Raw genomic sequence first — 23,719 nt, 5'->3', positions numbered from 1 at the left:
GAATGAGAGGCATTTCAACTAGACAATATTTGGAGAGCACCAGGTTGGGAAAGGCTAACCTAGAGTTAAATACAACTAAATCAAACTCAGTAGATCCACTGGAATAAATAGTCCAGAGCCTATTGATTTCAATAGATCTATTCTTGAGTATGATTTAGCTCAATATCACCCAGTGTAATTACCATTAGGCCAAACACAGCCTACTTAAAATGCTTTTAAGATGATTTTGTTCTGCCGTCCAGAACAGTGTCCTCAATCAAGGCAACTAACGAACATTTCATTAGATTAAAACAATGTTTAAGATAGCACTATTAAAGCAGCAGCAGATACTTAAGGCAGGTAGCAAGACTGATCTAAAAGCCATGAAAAGCTCACAGCCCCAGCAAAAAAAGAAATGCTTTTATTCAGTGCTGAGGAGAAATTAAATTTGGTGCTAGGCAAATGGGAAGGGAAGTTGCGTGTCGAGACCCCAAAGCCGCCCTCCCGGGAATGAAATAAAGAGACCAGGACACAGAATATAAGGTTAATGATGTTGGGAAAAAATTTGGCCACAACTTTATTGATTACAGCATGTGAGCGGTATTGGCTTAGGCATTGAGTGGACCTGACTATATCTGACTCCTGCCCGCAGAGCAGGAAGTCCAGTAAGGGTAAACCACTGATAAGGGGAGCCCCGTTGATTCAGACCAACTCGAGTTCCCCTTGGGTTCCAATGGGGTCGTGGCATGGCCCTAGCCCCGCCCCGGGCTTCGGACAAGATCCCACACCCCCGGATTCCTTTAACGGACTACCCTTAAGCTTGGAGGGGCAGGCGATGGCCAGGCCTCCCCTCCCCCAACATTAGGTCACTCAATGCCTAACCGCCACCTTACAAAGTTGTGACGATTGCTAAGTGGTAGGCGAAAACCAAATGGCCCAGCCAATCTGCCAAGTGGAAAAATTCCTACCAGGCCCCTGACAAGGGCAGGCGACCAACCGTAGTCCAAAGCAAGGCCATAGGGTGAAACCTGCCTACAGGGAAGGGAGGGAGGGTGGGAGATCCGAGGAAGCGAGCCGAAAGGGAGTCTCTCGGCTCGCGCCTCTCTTTTTGAAAGGGAGCCCCCGGCCACGCCCCCAGCCGGCTGATTGGCCGGATGCCTGCTGACGTGGCCGGGGACTCCCTAAGCTGCGAGGGACAAAGTCCCCCGCCCACAGGAAGTGGGGAAGAGCGGCTCTGCGGTCCACCGCAACTCCTCCCCACCCGGAAGTGGAGCGGATTTTCCAAAAGTCAAGGTGCCACCACAAGAAGCAGCCCAGGCAGCTGACCCTTGAGTCTGGCTACTAGACCAGTTGACCCCTACAAATACCCACTTCTTCTCTCTCATTCACTCACACAAAGGTATTCCTCAGTGCCTCCATTCTAACCAAAGCGCCAGCAATCAAAGCCAAAAACATCTTCAAAAATCTTTTCCACATTCTACAACAAGACAAAGTGTAATTTTGACCGTGGAAATCAGTCTCCGTAATATATTTTTTCAGACAACAACAACAAATAATAATAATAATAATAATAATAATATAAAGATAACAATAATAAATGGAATAAACATGGCTCAGTGGGAGAGCACAAACACTGCATTCAGATGGGACACGTTCAATCCCGGCTGCAAAAAAATATCTCATAATTTTTAAAATTAAAATTGTCCACTCAAAGCAGCTTGCCACCATTAAAATACCCAGTATAAACAAACTTCAGTATTATAAAAAACTAAAACAGATTCACAACTCCAACAACAATATTCCAAACCCCATCCAGTGGCTGGGACAACAGCAGCAACAAAAAAGTACTTAGCGGTGGCCAGTGGAAACACATGAATTTGTTTGAAAAGCCTGAAGTGCAAGCAAAGGTGGAAGACTTCTCCCTGCCAGGGACCCTGGACACACACTGCCACTAAGAGGAGACAACATGCAGCTAGATGGACAAAACAATGTCAGCTGGTATACGGCAACGTCCCCCATCCCTTTTGTTTAGAGGGCCTCCCTAAAATTCTGGACTTTCCTAAATTTAGCAACAAATTCTACAACAATCTAGCAACAATCTACACTTAAAAGTTGCCCACAGGCCCTCAGTTCTCATCACACATCCCTGCTAATCTCTCAGGCCTTCTGCCCCCCTGCTCCAAGCAGACAAACCAGCAGGGGGCCAGCTGTGTTGTAAACAGCCAGCCCAGCCCAAACAACCACAAGGGATCATAGCACTTGCCTTGGTGCGGAAGAGAAGCCTCATCATCATCTCCGTAGCTCTAGGAAGTTGTTCTCCCATCGCCTGCTAGCCACCTTCTCCACAGCATGGACGCCAGCAGGGTTGCTCTGGGCAGCAGCGCTATGTCATCTGGGCATATTTTGGAACTTTCCGACTAGAGGAAACTGTGTAATTTCCCCACAGATAAACCACAGAGTGCTTCTAGCATGCAGCCCAGCTGATGAATCAGAAAGGTACTGAAAGGGCAAATGACCTCGGGTGTGATCCCTAATGTGCTTCGTAGATAGGGATAAGGCAGAAATGTGAATCTACCTAATTTGCACATTTCCAAACAATATATGTGAACCAAAACACAGCTTTAAAATATTGGCCTATAAAATTAGCACTTCTCTGCATTCAAAAAGTGCATATGCTATTGTGCATACAGAATTCATGTATTATTGAGAATTGCACAGAAGGATGCACTATATAAGGGGAAATTGCAATGCAAAAAATGTGTACATTTGGCAAGCTTACATACAAAGATGTATCCATGATTAAGAGATGTTTGAACTGAATTGCTGATGAATTTTCATGAGGACTTTTTTTTTTAATCGCAAATTGATGTGGAAATGTGGAGAGCTGATAACTCCCACACAGTTCCCCTATAAAGGTAAAGGTAAAGGGACCCTGACCATTAGGTCCAGTCGTGTCCGACTCTGGGGTTGCGGAGCTCATCTCGTGTTAATGGCCGAGGGAGCCGGCGTACAGCTTCCGGGTCATGTGGCCAGCATGACAAAGCCGCTTCTGGCAAACCAGAGCAGCGCACAGAAACGCCATTTACCTTCCCGCCGGAGCAATACCTATTTATCTACTTGCACTTTGAAGTGCTTTCAAACTGCTAGGTGGGCAGGAGCTGGGACCGAGCAACGGGAGCTCACCCCGTCGCGGGGATTCGAACTGCTGACCTTCTGATCAGCAAGCCCTAGGCTCTGTGGTTTAACCCACAGCGCCATCCGTGTCCCCTATATCGACCACCAAATCCGTAAGGTAGGTGTGTGTATGCAGGAAAAGTGTGAAAGGAGGCAAGTACCATTTGCAGAAAGTTACCGCCATTTTGAAGCAGCCTTCTTCGCAATAACATTATGATCTGAAACAGGTACAGATGACATGCTTTACAGCAGAGGAAGCCAACATGGTGAGGTCCAGGTGTTGCTGCACTAGAATTCCTACTTTCTCTGACCATCGCCCAGGCTGGCTGGGGCTGATGGGAGTCAGAGTCTAGCAATGTCAGGAGTGTCACAGGTTCCCTACCCCTGCCTTACATAGAGATGGGATGGTTACATATACATACAGAGATGGGAGCAAACAAGGGGTGCAGAGAACTTTCCAGATAAAGTTAAGATTTGATCATCTTCTTGAGAATCACCCTGAAGCTGGACTTCAAACTATGCAGGGGATCTCAACTGTGTTCCTAGGAACTCTTCTGTTCTGCAAAAGCTTAGCAAGGGCTCCTTAAACGAGAAGTTAACAGCAGACACACTTCTGCGAAAAAGACACCTTGCCCACCATGAATGAACTTCCTCCACAATATAAAGGCACTGAAGCGCTGGGTGTATTCTAGAGAACACCAACTTCATCCATAGTGATTGCAAGGTATCTCATGCACACATCTGCTTCGTGTGAAGATCTCAGGTTCAATACCTAGTACCTTCTGTTAGAAGGATCAGTAAGCAGGTGGTGGGAAATGCTTTTCTTTGCCCGAGAACTTGGAAAGCCACTGTCAATCAGGGTTGAACCATAGTGGACTAGATGAATAAGTAAGTCTGATCTGGTGCAAGGCAGTTATTAGGATCCCTTGAAAAGCCACATGGGACTTAATACTAAGTGCAAGAATGCTTTATAAGCATGAACAGAAGTTCATCAAGGTGAAGAGGATTCCTTCAAGGTACAGACTTTGAAACCACTCTACAGTAGTGGATAGAGCCTTGGAATCTCCACCTCACATTCAGTTGTGATGCTCACCCTTGGTGCAACCACGGGTCACTCACTTTCTTTCAGCCTAAGCTACCTCACAAGCTTATTGTGAAGGTTACACTAAGGACGAATGCTTACCTGACTGAGCTTCTAGGAGGAAGGGTGGGATCCAAGTGCAGTATGCCCATCATGAATTGCTCCAGATGTTGCTTAGCTAAAACTCTCATCATCCCTGACCACTGGCCATGCTGGCTGCGACATGGAGCCCAGCAAATCCCTGCCCTAATGGGGAATCTCATACCCTCCAACATTTCTCCAATGAATATAGGGGCATCCTATTCCATAATAACAATACTATTTATACCATGGAGAGTCCCATGGACTGCAAGAAGCTCAAACCTATCCATTCTCAAGGAAATCGGCCCTGAGTGCTCACTAGAAGGACAGATCCTGAAGTTGAGGCTCCAGTACTTTGGCCACCTCATGAGAAGAGAAGACTCCCTGGAAAAGACCCTGATGTTGGGAAAGATGGAGGGCACAAGGAGAAGGGGACGACAGAGGATGAGATGGTTGGACAGTATTCTCGAAGCTACTAACATGAGTTTGGCCAAACTGCGGGAGGCAGTGAAGGATAGGCATGCCTGGCGTGCTCTGGTCCATGGGGTCACGAAGAGTCGGACACGACTGAACGACTGAACAACAACAACAATTTATACCCCAACTACAGGTGAAACTCCAAAAATTAGAATATTGTGGAAAGGTTCATTTCTTTCAGTAATTCAACTTAAAAGGTGAAACTAATATATGAGATAGACTCATGACATGCAAAGCAAGATATGTCAAGCCTTTATTTGTTATAAGTGTGATGATTATGGCATACAGCTGATGAGAACCCCAAATTAACAATTTCAGTTTTGGAGTTTTCATCAGCTATACGCCATAATCATCACAATTATAACAAACAAAGGCTTGACATATCTCACTTTGCATGTCATGAGTCTATCTCATATATTCAACTCCAGTAGCTAATGAAAACAATTGCTTACATAAATGGACTTTTCCACGATATTCTAATTTTTCGAGTTTCACCTGTATCTGACTGGGTTGCCCCAGCCACTCTGGGCGGCTTCCGATATATATAAAAACATAATAAGACATTAAACATTAAGAAAACTTCCCTATTCAGTGCTACCTTCAGATGGCTCAGGGGTTGGATAATTCCATACCCTCCAACATTTCTCTGATAAAAATAGGGACGTCCTAAGGAAGAACGGGACATTTCAGGATCAAATCAGAAACCAGGACGGCTTCTGTAAAATTGGGACTGGAAAATAGGGACATTTGGAGAGTCTATAATCTGTTGAGGGCAGGGGCCGTGTGCTGGTGCTGGGCATAGCCAGAAAGGATGATGGGTGGAACTAGAGGCAGAAAAAGTGTTGTGGGTTAAGAAATTGGGAAGAAAGGTCACCCTGACTTTAATTTTCACTGTGGCTACAACAGAGCAGAATTACCAAATCTAGGCAGACCTGCACAGGAGTATGAATGGAAGACATATTTTTTCAGTTTGCTTTAAATGGCAAAACATACCTAATTTGCACTTGTCAAAACAATATGCAAACCAAAACACAGCCACCCTATGAAATTTTTCATTTTTTCTTATGTTCTGGACTCCAACTTGAGTGCTTTTTTTGTATGTGAATTGTATTTATAGGTTTCCTTTTCCAAAAGAAAAGAATTGTTGTATAAGAATGGAAATTGACACGAGTGTATAACAGAAAATCCCACTTGAGTGCTTTGACTGCAGTTGCTTTGCTACTGCTTACTGATAAACTCTCTGCAGTAATACAATACCAGCATGGAAAAAGAATTTTGGCTTGAGCCCTAGACAGACCAGATGCCCGACCGCTTCTCTGCAAGCTACAAACTCTGTCCAAATTCACTCTCCTCTCCCACCCCCCACACCTTTGCAGGTTGTGTGAAATACTGTAGCTCTTGCGCTACCTTAGTAGCTGCTAGGCTAACACACACATGCACCAGTTGATTGGGAGATGTTCTGATCTCCCAGCAGAGTTGTGGATCTGCAGAGAGAGAGAAAAGAGAGAGAGGCAAGCCAGCCATTCTCCTGTACAGAAATCAAATGCATCCTGTAGAAGGTGGCTAAATCAGTATTGGTTACAACCAGAGCACGGATCAGAATTTCATAAACAGGAAGCTGCCGGTGTGATAAAAGCTGCTCCAAAACAGCAGCTGTCTCTTGCACTATGCACTAGAAGTGGGCTTCTGGCCTCACTTTGAAGGCTATATATAAAAAGCCTGCAAGTGCAGATCACAGCACACACAAATAATAGAATCAAATAAATGTTGGTCTCATTGTGGTGTTAACCCAAATGGAGTGCCTTCTTCCATACCAACATTTGCTGAGGCCTCTTAGGGCTTCCTTGACATCTAGCAATCACAGAATGTGACACCACAGGATCCTGGTTATGGAATGCCCTCCAGCAAGGAGATTCCCCTGGCACCCGTATTCAGGCTAGAATACAATATTGTATTCTCCAGGGTGTTTTAAACAAATGAAGCTGCCTTATGTCAGACTCGGACCATAACTTTGTGTACCTAAAACTTTAGCAGCTATATCCCTTCCCCACAGGACATACAAGGTCAGACCTTTGGGTCCATGTAGCTCAGTACTGTCTGCACTAACTGGCAGCAGCAATCAAGCGTTTCAGATGGAAGACTTTGCAGCCCTACCCACAGATGCCAGGGACTGAACCAGGAACCTTCTGCCTGCCCCCTTCACTCACTCTCCAACAACTCTTCTTTGGGCTGATGGAGGAGAAACAGGTGGCTCTGGCCAGGGGCCCAGGCTCCTCCCACCCACATGAAAATTAGGCCAAGGGCCACAGGCAGCCTTTGAGCCAGAGCCCCCACCCCCCACTGCTGTTTGTAACATGGATGGCAAAGTATGGCATTCCCAGTACATTATGGAGAATGTAAGCCTTGCTGTGGATAGTCAAGAGATGCACTTCCACCTCCTAGGTTCTGGGAAGAGGTTGGCCACTACAGCCTCAATATGTGGCTATGCCAAACACTGATGCGTAGAGATATACATGTGTGTGCATGCACGCACATGTAGGAAAGCCACAAGAGCCAAACGTGCACAGTTACTCCAGGCACACCCTACTGTTCCCTACGCAGGCATTTTTATGGCTCACAACCCTGGAAAATGAAAAGCATGAAGCTGTACCCAGAGCTGCATTCAGAGTTATAGCCATTAAAACGTGGGGAGCAAGTAAAAACGTGACATCTCATTTGTAAACAAATTGGACAATTATCATTTCATATTTAGGGGATGCCACGGTGGGCAAGGCAAGTCTCCAGGCAATATGAAACTGCTCAGTGAAACAGAATTACTGCTGTATTGTGAAAGGTGAATAAAAGTTGGAAGGAGAACTTAAGAACTTGTGAGAAAATGCTTACACGCAGCGGAACACACATCTGGGTCCCTTGCGTGCTTTGATACACTTTTACTGTGTACATAAGCAAGTGCTGCATGCACAGACTTGTGTTGACACCCTATTTTCTTCTGGAAAATGATAAGCGCTGTGTTTAGGCGCAACCAGCACACTTGGCACAGTTCGCAGCGGTAGCTTTCAAACTTTCAACCTTCAGGGAACACTGTCAGTTATTGCAACACACGGGGGTTCCTCAGAAGAGGGCTCAGAGGAGTACACTGGAGCACAAACAGTTCTTTGGCCAAAATTTCCTTGTCTCCCTCATGCTCAGTGCACTGAGCAAATCCCTCAAAACAAGTCTCTGGCATCAGAGCACTGCAGAGGAAGATCAGCAAAGATAAACAAGTTCTCTTTCAGGGAATGTTGCCCGCTGTTATTAAAACACTTTGACCGAAGAGGAAACGGTTGATAAGGCACCAAGAAATCTCAAGGTTCCCCGGAACACAGTTTCTAAATCAGTAGCCTGAAAGAATAATAGAAAAAAAAATAACCACCCAAGGAAATAACCCAGAGAAGGTGGGATGGTGTCAAAAGCCAGGAAGGGAGATGCCTTAGAAAGCTGTGTTGAAGAATCTGAATTAAAAAATTAGCCTCAGATTCTCACACCCTCTGCACATTTAAAGCCTTTTTCTTTCTATTTTTGCAGAAGTGTGTATTAGTAGAACCTAGATTTCTTTCTTTCTTTCTTTCTTTCTTTCTTTCTTTCTTTCTTTTTTAAACTACAAAAGAAACCAGAGATTGAAGTACTCTACTTACGCCTAATTTATTTTGTATTGCATGTACAAGTAAATATTTAAACACCTGCCATGATCACTTACCTAATCGCTTATTAACAAGGAAAGGTGTAGAAAATTATTGCAGCTGGGCGGCTTTTTGGCCCGGTGGGCGACATCTTTCTCTCTTCACCACTGTGGCAGGTCAACTTTGACAGGTGGGTGGGACCATCTACTAGGGAAGGGCGACACCAGCTTTTCAACATCGCAGTGTATCGCAAGCCAAACACTGCGGTTCGGTGATATACCGTAATGTTGAAAAAACAAGATGCATTGGCCTCTGCCTGCGAGACACTGGGTGAAACTGCCGTAGCTCTCACCTTGAGAGCTGAGGCAGTTTCACCCAGGCGTTTGTGGGCTGGAACAAGGCAGCCTGTTTGCGCAGCTCAGCTGGGGATCAGGAAGGTTCCCCCTCTCCAGCTGAGACAGCCCCCAGTGCTCTCCCCGCTTGCCCATGAGCAGGCAGAGCATCGTGGTATCCTTTAACTGCTCACTGCGGGGAGCATCAGGTATGGGGCAGGTGACATGTTTCATTAAAGAGGTCTGCGGGCCAGACCTCTTCCCCACCTCTACTTACACTAACACTGGTTGGACAACAAGAGATACAAAATGGGCAAGACAATCTCTTAATCTCAAGCTCTTTCAGCAGGGTTGAGGAGTGGAGTCTCTTTAGATGCAGCTGGTTGGGGCTGGTGGGAGTTGGGAGTCCAACAACATCTGGAGGGCCACAGCTTCCCCATCTCTGCCTTAGATGAAGCCAAAACTCTGGCCATGAACAGGCTGGGTGGGTGTGGAGAGGGTTTGAATTGTTCTGCCTAGCAGTAAAGCCATCCTACAGACAACCACACAACACAGGTTCACAAATGAACAAAAGGTGGTTATTTATGTCTCTATCTCTCATTACAAGGAAGATAAAGTTGTCACAGGAAGGAAACCCTCTTCCGGAAGGTGTGAAGTCCAGGGGGCTGCAAATAGACACTGCCAGTTGCTAAAGAGGAATTTGGCAGTGTGTGGATGCCTCATAAAAATGAGAAAATCAATTCAGGGGTGGAAGTTGCCAAACTGAGCTAATGGAAAGCAGGGCTGGGGAACAACGCCAGGATACGTTCCATGGAAGTGCCCTGGGTCTTTCGCCTTGAGCCCCAAGTTAACTGACTAAGGCAGGATTTTTTAAAAGACACTTTAAATTTGTCCCTTCCTCCTCCTAAAGTTAACTTCCATAATCCATAGTAACACACAAGCAGAAGCTGGACCATTAGGGCAAATGGGGCAGTGCGTGCCTACTTAAAACCAGTCCGCGGGTGGCTCTGCCTGTCATTGCCTCTAGCTCCAGCGAGTGCTTGTCTCCCTGCAAGCTAATGTGCTCATGTCCTATGGGAAACCTGCAAGCAGGACATGAGCACATTAGCATGCTTCCTGCTGGTGCACCCCAGCAATTTCTGTTCAGAGGTAGGCTGCCTCCGACGCTGGAGGTAGAACATAGCCATAATGACTAGTCACCATGATAGTCTTATCTTTCATGAAATTATCTAAACCCTGTTTAAAGCCAAACAAGCTGGTGCCCCTCACTGCATCTCATGTGTGAGCAAATCCCACAGCTTAATTTTCTGCTGTATGGCATAGGAATGGGGTTTGTGAGTCCTCCCCTCCTCCCCCGCAGGCGACTAATCCAGTAAGTTAAGGGATGGTAAAGCCACAAGACCGAGTTTCAGGTTAGCAAATAACTGCAGCAGGAAATAAGAACGCCCTCTGCCCCAACCACACTCTTGCTCTTCTGTTTCATTTTAAACATTTAGATTCCAGACTCCTTCACATTCCACACCTCTGGTGTATTTCTAGGGTGTGGAAGAAGAAGAAGAAGAAGAAGAGCCAGAAACCTGAGCCAGCTTCGTTATATATGCAACAGAATAAGGTGGCAGAAGAGACTGTACCACTTCACACTGTAGTGGGATGGTCATATTTGCACATGCTCCCCTTTCAGCGGAAATTCATCCCAGCTCTTTCCCTTATTATGCTGCTTTTCTATTTTCAGTAGTAAAGTTTTGTTTGTTTTGTTTTTAAAGAAAGAGCATTCACGGGGACCCATCTTAGAAGCTGCAAACTGAAGTGGTGCAGCCCATTCTATCACCTCAGTCCTACATCATTCTCCTGCATGTACAGCTCAGGCCAGTGTCTGTACTTGCTGGTAGGATTAAGCAAAGTGCTTTTGTGGTTTAATGCGGAATGAGTTCTCAGAGTTGTAAAATTCCTTGTGCGTCTTGCAACAAGAGACACATAATTTGCATTTGCACTTCCCATTTGCTGGGGACTGACTCTGGCACTTTTGGGCGCTAAGAGTTACAAACGCAGTGCTCAGGTACCTCCTGCAAGGAGAGCCGAAAGGAAGCAGCAGCATCTTGCCCATGGGGCTGCCCTACTGAATCATGGGGGTATCAGAGGCAAAACACCTGCTGTTCATATAGGAAGCCTTAAGTTCAATCCCCAACACAGAAAGATCAGGTAAGCAGGTTCTAGGAAAGACCCTTTGCCTGAGACCCTGAGGAGTCACGCCAATCAATATAGACAATATGGACAAATGGTCTGAAGTGGTATATGGCAGATTCCTATACTGTATTTCCAAGCAATGCTCAAGGACAGATGCTTTTCTATGCCTAGAAACACGAGTTTACATTCAGATCAGGGCTGGGTGGGGGACCTTTGGTCCTCCAGATGTCGTTGGACTACAGCTCCCATCATGCCCAATGACTGGTCATGCTGGCTGGTGTTGATGGGAGATGGAGCCCAATGTGAGGGACGGCTTCTCTGTAGGTTAGGATCCCAGCAAACAACAAACAAATTCCCTGTGTGCTTTCAACGCAAGTTGTACTAACTGCACAAGCCTCAAGGGGGCATGATAACTCTGTGGAATAAAGGCAGGTTGTGGGTGGGTGGGGGAAACAGGGTCAACTATTTCCAAGGCAAGTCCCAACAGTCCTCCATTATTCCCTGTTTAAACAGCCATGGGTGCTTGGTGTTTGAAAGGACAGAAGCCAGAGACAACAGCAGCAGTGAGAAAAGGAGTAATCTGACACTCACAGGAAACACAAAAGGGATAGGTTGACTAAGTCAGCTTTGTGCAAAGAGTGTGGATTTTAGGAGCAGTTAACACGCTGGTCTACACTGCACTCCCCAAAAGGTGGTCTTTCATTCTGGTTACACAACATGCTTGAATTAGTGCCCATTACAACAGTCCTGCCACCCCAACACCAGAGGAAAAAGTGGGTGGTGCCATCAACATTTATTTGTCTTCTCTCTCTCTCTCCCACACTTGCATTTCAGTGCAAGAATTAAAAGCTGACAAAAGGTAAGAGGTAGCTGTTGAAAAAAGAAGCGGTGGGAGGAAAGGGACTGTACCACAGAACATATGATAGGAGAGGTGCCAGAGACCAATGCAGGTAAACACTCTGTTCATGGACTGGAAATGGAAGTGGGCTGAACTGAACCTCCCGCTTCCTTTAAGCTGTTGTGGTCAACCTCAGGACTGGGGGCCAAATGCAGCATCCAGCTCTCTCTGTCCAGCCTTTGGTAGTCTCCCCAGGCAACACCCCTCACTGGTCCACTCCTGAGTGCTTTTGCTTGGCTGGAATGTGTCCTTGAACTGTGATAATGCTTCTTGTTTGCCTGGATGGAGGAAAGAGAGTGTGTTTGTCCATGTGCAAGGGAGAGAGACAGAGAAAGAGAAAGAGAAAGAGAGATTGACTAGAAACTGTTCCCTTTCGCATGGCAGGGGTGTAGCTGACTCTACAATGGTAGGAGATACATCTATTGCTCCCCCCAGTTCTGCGTCTGGTGCTGCCTATCACAGGCATGTGACCTCCAGAAGGTTTTCCCATGAGGAAATGGAGCCCTAAGGTGGAAAAATGTTCCCTACCTCTGCTATTTAACTTTTAACAAGAGCCCTATGAATTCTGGACAAGTAAAAAGCAGCACTGCAACCAAAAAATGCTGGACATGCAATGCAGAACGGAGTGAATTAGGCTTTACCAGTCCAGCCAGTTCTGCAAAAAGCTGGCATTAATTGCCCTTAAATATACCACAAAGCAGGTGGTGTTTTTTTTAAATGATTGGCCCCCCCCCCATGTTTTTAGCTATTCTTGTTTTATCTGTAAGTTGTCTTGAGCCCTATCAGGGGAAAAGGTGGGGTATAAATTAATATATACTAAGAATAATCTTAAGAGACGGAAGGACAAAACACAGGAAATACCAGAATGCAACAACTGGACAGCAATGTCACCTGGGTTTTCATTTCCTTTCCTTTTTTTCCTAATTAGCAAATGGTGTACTGCATGTTAGAAAATAGCAGATGTAGAAGCGCTTCAAGATCTTCAAAGGTATTTTGATGCCGGAGGGAGGAAGCCCGAGTGGTTAAAACATTTAATAAGCTAAATAATTGACAATTTGCAGCCCTAATGATAACTCCCCAAACTGCTGCCTGAGGAAAGTTATGTATGCCAACCCCAATGAAACAAAAGCTGCAAGGGAAAAATAAAAAGGAGTACCGCTGCCACAGTCTCTCCCAGTGAGGTCACTGAAACAGCCAAGGTACAGTACCTGCTTTAAAACAAAGCCCTGCCTGTTTCTCCATCCAAGACCAGAAGTATTCTCCAAGCCCAACCTAGACCCACAGCAGCATCCTATTTCATATAGAGGCCTGTCATGCATGTAGAATGCAAGACTGAGACTCCCCAAGGAACTGAAATATACCATTAGGAATATTCCACTGACTATATAACGATTTAAGTGATGGGCAGCCCTCTTGAATCCTGGAGTAATTCACCTACATAAGTCAGGTCGCTGCTGCTGCTATTATTACAGAGGTACCTTGGGTTAAGAACTTAATTCATTCTGGAGGTCTGTTCTTAACCTGAAACGGTTCTTAACCTGAAGCACCACTTTAGCTAATGGGACCTCCCACTGCCGCTGCGCTGCCAGAGCACAATTTCTGTTCTTATCCTGAAGCAAAGTTCTTAACCTTAAGCGTTAATTTCTGGGTTAGCGGAGTGTGTAACCTGAAGCATATGTAACCTGAAGTACCACTGTATTAGGTTGTATTCAACAATACCTATATTCAGATTAAACCCACTGATATGAATGGGTATGACTTTGTTGTTGTTTAGTTGTTTAGTCGTGTCCGACTCTTCGTGACCCCATGGACCAGAGCATGCCAGGCACTCCTGTTGTCCACTGCCTCCCACAGTTCGGTCAGACTCATGTTGGTAGCTTCGAGAACACTGTCCAACCATCTCATCCTCTGTCGTCCCCTTCTCCTTGTGCCCTCAATCTTTCCCAACATCAGGGTCTTTTCCAGGGAGTCTTCGCTTCTCATGAGGTGGCCAAAGTATTGGAGACTCAACTTCAGGATCTGTCCTTCCAGTGAGCACTCAGGCCTGATTTCCTTTAGAATGGATAGGTTTGATCTTCTTGCAGTCCAAGGGACTCTCAAGACTCTCCTCCAGCACCATAATTCAAAAGCATCAATTCTTCGGCAATCAGCCTTCTTTGTCCAGCTCTCACTTCCATACAGCACTTCTGGGAAAACCATAGCTTTAACTATATGGACCTTTGTCGGCAAGGTGATGTCTCTACTTTTTAAGATGCTTCAGACCATACTTTGTGCTCTCTTCTTTCACCCTCATTAAAAGGTTCTTTAATTCCTCCTCACTTTCTGCCATCAAGGTTGTGTCATCAGCATATCTGAGGTTGTTGATATTTATTCCGGCAATCTTAATTCCGGCTTGGGATTCATCCAGTCCAGCCATTCGCATGATGAATTCTGCATATACATTAAATAAGCAGGGAGACAATATACAGCCTTGTCGTACCCCTTTCCCAATTTTGAACCAATCAGTTATTCCATATCCAGTTCTAACTGTAGTTTCTTGTCCCACATAGAGATTTCTCAGGATACAGATGAGGTGATCAGGCACTCCCATTTCTTTAAGAACTTGCCATAGTTTGCTGTGGTTGACACACTCAAATGCTTTTGTGTAGTCATTGAAGCAGAAGTAGATGTTTTTCTGGAACTCTCTAGCTTTCTCCATAATCCAGCGCATGTTTGCAATTTGGTATCTGGTACCTCTGCCCCTTCGAAATCCAGCTTGCACTTCTGGGAGTTCTTGGTCCACATACTGCTTAAGCCTGCCTTGTAGAATTTTAAGCATAACCTTGTGAAATAAGTGCAATTGTGCAGTAGTTGCAAGCATTCTTTGGCATTGCCCTTCTTTGGGGTTGGGATGTACACTGATCTTCTCCAATCCTCTGGCCACTGCTGAGTTTTCCAAACTTGCTGGCATATTGAGTGTAGCACCTTAACAGCATCATCTTTTAAAATATGACTAGTGTACAGTCGTACCTCGGGTTACGTATGCTCCAGGTTACGTACTTTTCGGGTTACGAACTGTCCCCCGTAACCAATTATGTACGCAACCTGGGGTACCACTGTACATCAATTAATTTCAGTCAGTCTACTCTGGGTAGAACTTAGTTGGAGACAACCTATTATTAATTAGTGGATTTCTACAAGCATTTTAAAATACAATACAGTGGTACCTCGGGTTAAGAACTTAATTTGTTCTGGAGGTCCATTCATAACCAGAAACTGTTCTTAACCTGAGGTACCACTTTAGCTAATGGGGCCTCCCCCTGCCACCACGCCGCCAGAGCACGATTTCTGTTCTTATCCTGAAGCAAAGTTCTTAACCTGAGGTACTATTTCTGGGTTAGTGGAGTCTGTAACCTGAAGCGTCTGTAACCCGAGGTACCACTGTTAAAATCAAGTTAAATCAAGTTAAAGCAAGTGACACTTAAGAGAACAGGGTGGGTCCAAAATATGTATCTCAAAGGTCAGGGTAAAAGGCGCATTTTCAGAATACAGTACAACAGAAAGTACACAGTGAAGGTGCCAGATGCACCTCTGTGGGCAAGAAATTGCATAGCTGAGGGGTTCCACAGAGGAAGTTCCCTCTCCACAGTAAGAAGCAGGAAGGATAAGTATTTCACTAAAAAGTGTTATCCAAGAGTTTTTGTTTGCAGAGGACAACAGGAGGGATCGGCTATCTTTAGGCTTATGGGGGCCACTTTTCTTTTTAAAACTAGAATTCCCAGTGGTCCACTGATGTGTTTTTAAACGGATATGCAGGATTTCTTAGCAATAAAGCCATATGTGGTCTTGTGCTCTGTGATCCCAAGCAGCATTTTAAAAGCAGAATTTCCCACTGCAAAGATTCCCCATCAGATGCACAGCTGAATGAACACGAAGCGTACTTTGCTCCTTGTTTACACCCTGCATCAGTGGTGGTTTCTCCATAGGAGTCAGTAGTTCTTATCACGGAATCAGAGTTGGAAGCAACTCCCAAGGGTCATCTAGTCCAACCCTCTGCAATATCTACTATACAGCAGCGATTCATTGATGAATCTGCCATAACCCAGTAACTAACAAGCACACAGAAAAGGAGTACTTTAAGGATATATGCAAGGATGTGATGAAGCATTAACTGCCCAAAGGTGCAGCAAGCAGAGATTCTGGCCAAAAAGAAGAAAATGCTTTAATATGGTTTGGACAGTTAACTGAGTGCATTCTACCCTTACTGTATATAATTTGCATACATGCTATTCCTGACATGTTAAGTGCTTCATAAGCACATATGTCTAACATGTAAATCTACCCCAATGCCCATTTAACAAATTGCACACTATCAGCTTTCTAACTGTACACCATTTTTTCCAACTCCTTATTTTGTGTCCAACTGCACATGAAAAACAACTCCTCCAAACCCTTTATCCCTTTGCTTAAGGGCAAGTCGTGCTTTGCTGGATTAGACCAACATAGTTCACGCTAGTCCAGAACTCTTTGCAAGGAGCCCTGAAGCCAGCAGATGCTGGGCCACCTCTCAGCCTTCCTTTGACCCACACCTGAGCTACAGCAAGGATTCTCAAACTGGTATGCAGCTGTGGCTGCAGATGGGATTACGGAATCATGTGCATGTATGTAGATATGGAATGTGACAGCAGAGTCATATTCCAGCCCATAAAAGAAATCTGGTGCCTTGATGGCTGCAACAAAAGTGGCTGGCCACCACATATTGAGAAACCATGCACTAAAAGGTTTCTGGTAGTACTTTTTAATTGTACTCATCACTGAACAGACAAGCTTGAAAACCTGACGGCAGCATGTCTAAGAATTAGAGACCAGGGGGCAAACACAATCATCATGCAATTTAGATGCTAAAAGCTTAGGAGGTTGCCTTCCATCGGAGCAGACTATTTGTCTCCTCTGAATGGCAGAGGGTCTCAGGCAGAAGTTTTTTCTGCTCCTTGAAGAAAGAAAGAAAAGTCTGGAGATGCTGGGGGCTGAACTGGGAACTTGTCCATATAATGCAGGTGCTCTCTCTCTCTCTCTCAGCTATGGTATCTCCCCAAGCCCCATAAGCTCATCTCACTGATACTCAAGATTTAAAACGGGCAGCGCCAGAACAGCAGAGATGTGGCAGGGGCAAAAGGTAAATGAAGATGGCACTGTTTTTTCTTTTTTGGCAGGGGAGAAGCAGGATGGGTTTGGAGAGTGGCCCAAAATTGGCACATTTTGTTTTTCAGGGCAAAATAACCCTACAGCTTGACCTTAGACACCCAGAAACTTAAGGCAGCTTTAAGTGCAGAGGCAGACATATAGGGAGGCCTTGTCGGTGTTAAGCATGAGAGACAAGCCACGCATGACCAGCAGCAGCTTCTGCACAAGGAAAGGCCACATCCTATTTTGCACACACACCCCAAACACGCACATTTACAGATGCTAGAATGGAGGCAGCTAGATACTGGGGGGGGGAGACGGGGGGGGGGACAGAGATGGACTCTGATTTGGTTTGTAGCACTGAAAAGTTAGCTCACGCACCTAAAATCTATTTCTTTCTTTGAAATGTAGTTCTCCTACATCTTCTCCATAAACAGAGGGGTGTCAGGGATTCATCCTCCGCCACCATTTCCATTACCCTTTTGTAAAGATACATCACACTTTTGAAAATGTTTCTATTGTAATTAACTTTATAAGCAGGGACATTAGGTATAATTACCCCCCTCCCAAAAAAATAGACCCACATCCTTCTCTGTGCTTTGTTTGCCCAAGGCAAAATGGGCATTACATAAATCTATTAGTGACAGCTACAAACAAATATTAGGCAGGCTTAACAAAGTCAATGTTTTAGCTTCATTTACTAAATACAAGTAAAGTAAACATGCTAAAATGATATCATGCCCTAGGACAGAAAATTTCCCCGTGCAAACTGAAAATTTTCTGATGCAGGTAGCCACATCACCACTTATTATTCTTTGGGGCTATGGCTCCAATTGTTTTTGTTCTGTCCTCTTTTATCCAAATTTGCTTTTTAAACTCATTTTGTCATATAGCAGTGCATGTACTTGTAATGCAATAAAATGAAACATGTAAACCACCACATCAAAGAAAACTTTATGCTCCCAGAATGTTTATGAATTTCACATGTAAGGAAACGTAACAATGAAGGCACTTATGTCAGGTTGGTGATCCTTCAATTTAAAGCACACACAGGCCCCATCTACAATATACATTTAAAGCATTATCACACCACTTTAAATAGTCATGGCTTCCCCAAAGAACCCAGGTCCTGGGACCTGTAGTCTGTTGAGGCTGCTGAGAGCTGTTAGGAGATCCTGTTCCTTGCACAGAGCTACAATTCCAAGAGCTCCATGGGAAGAATAATTGTTCGTTGAACTACTCTGGGAATTGTAGCTCTGGGAAGGCAATAGGCAGAGCCGTCTCATCCATTGGGGCTGGTGGCGCGGCGCACCAGGGCGCAATGGCCTGGAGGGCGCCTCCGCCCTCCAGCCCCGCTGGCAGCGCCTGCCGGCAGCGCCCTCTGACTCCCGGCAAGGGAGCTGGCCGGCCACGCCACGCCCTCTGGCTGCCCAGCAGAGCACAGGAGCTCTGTGCGCCCTTCCAGCGCTTCCGGGACGGGAGGCGAGGGCAGCCGGATCGCGCTCCGCGCGCAGCCGGCCGGCCGCCCGCCCGATCGCGCTCCGCGCGCAGCCGGCCGCCCGCCCGCCCGAACGCGCTCCGCGCGCAGCCGGCCGCCCGCCCGCCCGATCGCGCTCCGCGCGCAGCCGGCCGCCCGCCCGCCCGATGCAGCGCGAGCTGCCCAGCCGCGCCGCGCCGTCCGGCTGCGCGCGGGAGCGCGAGCCGGCCGCCCTCGCCTCCCATCCCGGAAGCGCTGGAAGGGCGCGCAGAGCCCCGCTCCAGCGCCACGCCCCTCATCCCCCGCTCGCCCACCCCCCTCCCAAGGGGCGGCAAGCGCGGGAGGGAGGCGGCGGAGAGGCGGCATGGCGGGGGCGCCGGAGGGATAGCCGCGCCAGGGCGGCAGATCCCCTTAAGACGGCTCTGGCAATAGGGATCTCCTCCCAGCACCTTTGAAAGAACTACAATTCCCAGGACTCTTTGGGGGAAGCCTTGACAGTTTAAAGTGATACGATGGTGTTTTAAATGTATAGTGCAGATAGGGTCGAAGTGTAGGAGTCCCAGGCTTCCAGTTCATTATTCATGAACTTCATTTCAGTAATCCATACAACAATGACTGGTTTACCCCACCTATCAGCCAATCACTCATTCCCACCACCCTTCTGAGTAATACCCCTCCTCACCCCCCCCCCACTATATATAAGGGTCTGCTGACTTCTTTTCAGTGTATCTGAAGTAGTGTGCATGCACATGAAAGCTCATACCAAGAACAAACTTAGTTGGTCTCTAAGGTGCTACTGGAAGGAGTTTTTTTTTATTTTGTTTCGCAATAATCTAAAGCAGAGTCTTCCTGACTTCTAGCACTAATGTTATTTCAGCTATACAATGCCAAACTAAGAAAGCTTCATTGCCCACCACAACCCAGCAAGCGGGGCAGGTTAGAAGAGAGACACAACACAAGGGAAAAAGGAGACACTCAACACTGAACGGTGAAGGAAGGAGTCACCTTTCCAAAAAGGAAGGGGACACCATTCCAAGCAAGAATATCCTTCCTTGCAGATGTAAAGAACCTTTAACACATAATCCATGCTGCAGCTGCACTTAAAAAAAAAGGCAGTGCAAGAAAGCAAACAGATGCAAAGGTCGATATTTTTGTTCAGCCACCACCCTGTATACACAGCACCAACTAAGGCAGATTTTCAAAGACAGAAGACTCCTCAGAGCAAGCACATTTGCTTCTGTCAAAATCTATCATCACTATCACCTTCTACTGGTGACTGAACCCAGGAGACAGAATTAACAGTTTACAGTATTGTTATCATAAAAATAATAATCACAGCACAAACCTATACATGTCTACTTGGAAGCAAGTCTTAGGGTGTTCAGTGGGGCTTACCCCCTAGCAAACATGTCTAGAATTGCTGCCTCACTGAGGTTGGAGCCAGAAAGATGGTAATGAGGGTTCGCCAAAAGCAGCCAATTCTTATACTAACCTGCATTATGGTCAACACACAATAAGCAGGCCGAAGTCCACTGCAATGTTCACCATATTTTAGACTTCACCGACGCTTGAAAGCTTAAGCGTGTCCAACTATGCCAAGCCATGGTGATAATTTTTCACATAGCACAGATACCATCTGTGGAACTCACAGTTACGAGGTGTAAGCATGCTTAACCTTCCTAAAGCTTTTAAAACAACAGTCACTCTATAACTAAAAACAGGATTACTGAAAACAAAAAGCATTAAGGCCAAGTACATTCCCCTCTCATGCTTGAGGCTGTTGCTGAACTTGAAACAGCTCAAGAAAACACAACAGGAAACAGAATGTTCTAATATTACCCTGTAATTCTGTAAGAATATATTACATCTCATCCCTTGGTTAACACACAAGCGTGATGTAATAACTGTCAAAAACATTTGGGAAGGAACAAGCCAACCTCAGGCAGGAGATACAGTTTGCCTCCAAAGCAACAATGCTCAGGGAAAGTTTATGTAGTAACAACAGCCAAAAAGAATCCAGAGTTAGAAACTGTGGGAGAACAGGTTCTTCATTAGATGTACCATCAGCCAAAACCAGAACAGGTTTTGCAGTATTAGCTGCTTTTATTTAAAACGAGTATATTGAAGGACAGAGTTATAGGACTTACTTGCAAAGCAGTAGCCACTATAAAGAATGTAAAAAGAGCCCGCTGGATCAGGCCAATGGCCCATCTAGTCCAGCATCCTGTTCTCACAGTGGCCAACCAGATGACTATGGGAAGCCTATGAGCAGGACCCGGTGGATGAGCAACTCACCCCTCCTGCAGTTTCCACAACTGGTACAGTGGTACCTCTGGTTGTGGACCCGATCCGTTTTGGGGTGCTGTTTTCACCCCGAAAAGTCCACAACCAGAGTGGTGCTTTTGCGCATGTGCGAAGCGCCAATAAAGCGCTTCTGCGTGTGCGCGTAGCGCGAAGAACGCTTCTACACATTTGCACACGGCGAAACCCGGAAGTAAACACTTCTGGGCTTGCCGCGTTCTTAACATGAAAAAACACAACCTGAAGAAGAAGAAGAAGAAGAGAAGAAGAGTTTGGATTTGATATCCCGCTTTATCACTACCCGAAGGAGTCTCAAAGCGGCTAACATTCTCCTTTCCCTTCCTCCCCCACAACAAACACTCTGTGAGGTGAGTGGGGCTGAGAGACTTCAGAGATGTGTGACTAGCCCAAGGTCACCCAGCAGCTGCATGTGGAGGAGCGGAGACGCGAACCCGGTTCCCCAGATTACGAGTCTACCGCTCTTAACCACTACACCACACTGGCACTCATAAACCAAGGTATGACTGTATTCAAAAGCATTACTGCCTCCATTATAGCCCTCTCCTCCATGGTACCTTCCAACTCTGCAGATAATGTAAAAACAACAACAACAACAACAACAACAGCTAGACTTAAGTGATGCTTAAGTTGAATTAAAATCAACAGGACACACGTGAAATTGCGATTATCAGCTTGTCCTGTTAGGCCAGACAACATGCAACAGAGAGAAAAAAATGTGCAGGCTGAGGCTGGGGGCTGGCAAAAGAAGCAGAATTGCCGTGCTAAGTTGCACCCCTGACCTACACATGTTCATTTGAAGATTTGCATACAACTGAACATGCCTGTGGTTCTCTTTGTACAACCGGGAATCCTGAGCTGTACACGTTTATAAATCCATGTGTGTAAGTGGGAGACAGGGGACGCGGGTGGCGTTGTGGGTTAAACCACAGAGCCTAGGGCTTGCTGATCAGAAGGTTGGTGGTTCGAATCCCCGTGACAGGGTGAGCTCCCATTGCTCGGTCCCAGCTCCTGCCCACCTAGCGGTTTGAAAGCACGTCAAAGTGCAAGTAGATAAATAGGTACCACTCCGGCGGGAAGGTAAACTGTGTTTCCGTGTGCTGCTCTGGTTCGCCAGAAGCGGCTTTGTCATGCTGGCCACATGACCCGGAAGCTGCACGCTGGCTCCCTCGGCCACTAACGCGAGATGAGCGCCGCAACCCCAGAGTCAGACACGACTGGACCTAATGACCAGGGGTCCCTTTACTTTTAAGTAGGAGATGGAGACTACGGCTGCAACCCTGCTCCCTCCCCTCAACATGCATGTCGGAATACGTTTCACGGATCCGCCATGGATTCATATTTATTTGGTTATTTTATAAGTTTTTCGAGGTCTACTTTTGGTATAATTGCGCGCAAAAGTGAAAGTGAAAGCATGAATGAATAGTGTGATTCACTTACAAGATTAATCCGCCTTTATTTTGTAGATCCGGTCATGTTCAAAGTTGTTAATGAGCGTTAAACTTGCTTCCCGCCCTTTTGGAGGGCAGCAACAGTGATTTTATTGGTTAAAGTACTAATGATGATGTCACGTTTGTTCCCTAATAAAAGGCAGAGGCACCCCGCTTAGGCAAGAGACCGCACGTTCTTTAGAAGAAGTTCGTTTATGTTCTTTTAGTTGGGTTTTAGTTGAAGTCAAGTTTAGTTTAAGGGACTAGGAGCGGGCTGGACGGGTTGGATGGGTTTTTCTTTTAGTTAGAGTTAGATCGCGGAAGATCATTCGGTTTAGCCTTAGTTAGGTTTTCTTTAGGTTTAGCCTAGGGCTAGAATTGCGGAAGATATTTCGGTTTTAGTTTATTTAGTTAGCCTCGCGGAAGATTGGGCGCGCAGGGTCTTTAAGCTTAGGAGAACTTAGCTTAGGGGACGAGCCTACGCGGGTTCTGCCGAAGCCACTAAAGATACAACCGGTGTCTGTCTTCCTTTGGGGTTAAAGGGGGGAGTAAAGTAAAAAATTTTATTTCTTTAAACTGATCCGTCTATTCAGAGTCAGGGTATATATTTTATTTCACGAGGCAACTTTTCTTTAAAGAAGGCAACTAGAAACTCACACACCATCAGAGTCTTCAATTGGCTTACTCATTATCCTTCAGACTGTGAGGCTTGGCCGGCGGCCGTGCTCAAAAGCACGTGGAATGCTGGCCGCTTTCCCCGCAACTGGTACCTCGTGCATAACCAGTCCAAGGCCGTGCACGAGGAGCTCCAGCACCCAAACCCCGACAAGTGGTGCCCTCTCTGAGGCAAAGCGTAGTCAAAAATCGCTTCCACGAAGACTCCGGTTGAAGGCAACATATCGGAAGTGGCTCGGAAACAGACATTGAGAGGTGAGGTATAACGGCCCGGTTTATCCAGGATTTCGCTGCAGTAGCGCGAATCCACCGCTTGCCCAAAAATAGTGTAAATAGAAATTGCGCGCGTGTATTTTGCCCCAAGGGGTCCCCGGGTAGAGCGGCAAGGAGTTTAGTGTAAGCCTACGGGCAGGATAAGGTCTTCCCTAAAGCCTACGGGTGGGAAGGGTTCTGGCAAAAGCCTACGGGTGCCAGGGTCTGGCAAAAGCCTACGGGTGCCAGGGTTTTCGGTCAAAGCCTACGGGTAGGGCCGGTGTCTCCCGAAAAAGCCTACGGGTGGGAGGGAAAGGTTTTCTGGCAAAAGCCTACGGGTGCCAGGTTTTTCGGTCAAAGCCTACGGGTAGGGCCGGTAGCCCCTAGTAGAAGCCCACGGGTGGGGGCGGAGGTTTTCTGGCTAAAGCCTACGGGTGCCAGGTTTTTCGGTTAAAGCCTACGGGTAGAACCGGTGTCCCCTAGTAGAAGCCTACGGGTGGGGGAGGAAAAGTTTTGAAAAGTGTTTAAAAAAAAAAAT

The 23,719-nt window shown here is 46.3% G+C and overlaps 1 protein-coding gene across 3 annotated transcripts in view; it reads right to left on the bottom strand.

Annotated features, from left to right (window-relative positions):
- The window catches only part of RPS6KA1 (ribosomal protein S6 kinase A1), a 119,720-nt gene that overhangs the window by 57,297 nt on the left and 38,704 nt on the right, over positions 1–23,719 (bottom strand). The window contains exon 1 of one of the 3 annotated variants that reach the window (XR_004427184.1): positions 9,772–9,816. The exons of the other annotated variants lie outside the window; for them this stretch is intronic. The gene's annotated coding sequence lies outside the window, so the exon portion shown is untranslated. Of the gene's footprint in view, positions 1–9,771; positions 9,817–23,719 lie in introns of those variants that run through there. 3 annotated transcript variants of the gene reach the window in all.

Source organism: Lacerta agilis, chromosome 8 (genome assembly GCF_009819535.1).
Source record: "Lacerta agilis isolate rLacAgi1 chromosome 8, rLacAgi1.pri, whole genome shotgun sequence".
Taxonomy (NCBI): domain Eukaryota; kingdom Metazoa; phylum Chordata; class Lepidosauria; order Squamata; family Lacertidae; genus Lacerta; species Lacerta agilis.
Note: the sequence above shows the minus strand (reverse complement) of the source record. Positions and strands in the feature narration are given on the sequence as shown.